We start from the raw sequence: 3,484 nt of genomic DNA on the forward strand, positions 1-3,484 counted from the left end.
TAAATGCATACACAATTAATCACATACATATACCAAAGGCACTTCCCCCAATTTTGGGGGGTAGCCGACATCAACAAGAAACAAAACAAAAAAGGGGACCTCTACTCTCTACGTTCCTCCAGCCTAACCAGGGACTCAGCCGAGTTCTGCTGGTACTGCTAGGGTGCCACAGCCCAACCTCCCACATTTCCACCACAGATGAAGCTTCATACTGCGGAGTCCCCTACTGCTGCTACCTCCGCGGTCATCTAAGGCACCGGAGGAAGCAGCAGGGCCTACCGGAACTGCGTCACAATCGCTCGCCATTCATTCCTATTTCTAGCACGCTCTCTTGCCTCTCTCACATCTATCCTCCTATTACCCAGAGCTTTCTTCACACCATCCATCCACCCAAACCTTGGCCTTCCTCTTGTACTTCTCCCATCAACTCTTGCATTCATCACCTTCTTTAGCAGACAGCCATTTTCCATTCTCTCAACATGGCCAAACCACCTCAACACATTCATATCCACTCTAGCCGCTAACTCATTTCTTACACCCGTTCTCACCCTCACCACTTCGTTCCTAACCCTATCAACTCGAGATACACCAGCCATACTCCTCAGACACTTCATCTCAAACACATTCAATTTCTGTCTCTCCATCACTTTCATTCCCCACAACTCCGATCCATACATCACAGTTGGTACAATCACTTTCTCATATAGAACTCTCTTTACATTCATGCCCAACCCTCTATTTTTTACTACTCCCTTAACTGCCCCCAACACTTTGAAACCTTCATTGACTCTCTGACGTACATCTGCTTCCACTCCACCATTTAATACTGATAAAAAATAAATTAGATTTATCATAAATTTAAACTATATGTCAGGAAAACTTGAAGACGAACAGGATCCTAAACCTTGACAGGAAGGGAATAGAATGGAACAAGGGACCAATAATTTCGGTGATGAAACTAATAAATATAATTATAAAAAGATAAAATAAGTGAATGAAAAGAAAAGCAACTCCCCTTCTGGTTCAGTCCTCATTTGAAATCCTTGTTCATAGGATTGTCAAGGATTGTCGTCCTCAAACCTTACATGTGATTTATTGTTATTATCTTAATTTCTGCTTTGTTATGATCCAGGAGATTAATTTTGGATTCATATTCAATCCAAACAAAGTCATTTTAGGATAGAGTTCTACAGCCAGCATATTTGAGGAAAGGAGAAAACCGAATATAAAATCAATGTGAGGAACCTCACTAGGAAATTTTTGTCTCTCCTCACTACTCGTTGAAGGTGAAGGTCACTTGAAGTTCCTGAAGATTCTGCTTTGTGGATTAGTCATGAACTGGTTCCTTGAGGCCGGATGTTAATTGACGCCATCTTCATTTAGTATTCAATATTTGCATTTGTGGTCTTTAGTGAAAAAAAATTTAACAAGATTTTGGAATCGAGAACCTAATAATTATTTGCAGGTATATACACACACACACACACACACATATATATATACAGTATATATATATATATATATATATATATATATGTGTGTGTGTGTGTGTGTGTGTGTGTGTGTGTGTACGCGCGCGTTTATATGTATAGGATTGTGTTTGGTTCAGCGTCAATGTGAAATTGATTTCTGCTGAACACAATCTTGCCTGGATTTTCATGACTTAGACACACTCATATATATATATATATATATATATATATATATATATATATATATATATATATATATATATATATATATATATATATATATATATATATATATATATATATATATATATATAAATATATATATATATATATATATATATATATATATATATATATATATATATATATATATATATATATATATATATATATATATATATATATATATATATATATATATACGTAAGATTTATATAACATTTATATTCCCATGAGTAGAGGAGAGCTTTGTGGAATATTTATAAATAATTGTTTTTACAAATTGTTAAGTAAGTATACATTCAATAAGTGAATTGCCAGGTCCTAATTATTCTGTTTTATTTATTTAAAGCTTTAGATATGGTCTTATAACATTATAACTCATCTCTTGGACCCATTTCCCCCCCCCCCCAAGGACATGAGAATAGATCCAAGAACTCCAACACCCCCCCCCCCCTCCTCATTCACTCAGCAAAGAATATCTCAAAGTCTTTAGAAAACAGATTTGAAAGAAGATTTAAGCCATTTTCGTTCGCATTTTGATGTTTTTATATACTGAATCAACTTAGCAATGATTAAGAAGAGAACTTTTAACGAGTGAGACGTAACTAAACGTTGGGCTATGAAAGTTTGGATGCATTACTGGAACATTTGGCTTTTTTGCTGTCATGGAGTCAGACTCTGTTGGAACGTCTTAGAAGAAAGGTGGGGATATTTTTCAGGTAATTACAAGTGGTTGTAAACAGATTTAGTTTTTGTTTATTTTACTCTTAATAACCAGAGTATTGTAATGCTGATATTCCTTTTGTGGGAAATGACGGTTGATATATGATGCATTAATTCCTAGCGAAACTGGAATTCGTTTAAAGAAACTGATGAGTGCAGGTTAGTTAGAATTTTTTAGCTTTCCAAATGGCCAAGTTTAATTATCAAGTTTCTGAGTAGCACTCCATAATTTGCACAAGGTTTCCAAGAGGTACCATGAAATTTACATTGTGAGTCTTGGTATAACGCCAGACAGGAACACGTTCATATAACACCACCTAACTTAAACTACCCCACCTAGCCTAACTTAACCTACCCTAACCTAACCTAACTTAACTTAACCTAACCTAACCTACAACCTATGTCCTTAACCAAGAGGGTAGCTAACGACCTTTTGCCCCCTTTTTACCATAATCTTACAGATAGGGTTTAAAATAAGGGACTAATGGGACATGGCTGTCGCCATACATACACCCCTTGCTTTGGTCCTAACCTATAATTCGTCATTTTCAAATCCTTGCAGAATCACCATCATCATAATTGTTTATTTTTGACGGTCCACTTTTCGGCTCATCCGATGAACCCCAGTTGTTTGCCTTTTAAGTTATAATTATTCTCGTGAATCATTCATTCTTCTTTGTGTTTTATAAGACGGAATGTGATCAAAAGGATGAGTGACTCCCTTGCAGGTTCTGAAGTAAATATTTTGATTTGTTATTATTGCAAAAGGATTTTCAAGATTCACTTATAATTAGTTGTTCATCGAGAAGCTAATATTTTTTCCGTCAATTTTCACAATTAATTCTAGATTATATCTATTATTAATCCTAAATTTCCACTGTATAATTTATCAATTGATAGATTCCGTTAAGGATAATGATGATGTACGTAATTAATTACAATATTGACAGAACCACAAAAAGTAAAAATTATGATAAATTAATTTCGAACTTATTCAAGTCTATCAAATTATATATATATCATATATATATATATATATATATATATATATATATATATATATATAT

This window comes from Palaemon carinicauda, chromosome 1, assembly GCF_036898095.1.
Source record: "Palaemon carinicauda isolate YSFRI2023 chromosome 1, ASM3689809v2, whole genome shotgun sequence".
Taxonomy (NCBI): Eukaryota; Metazoa; Arthropoda; class Malacostraca; order Decapoda; family Palaemonidae; genus Palaemon; species Palaemon carinicauda.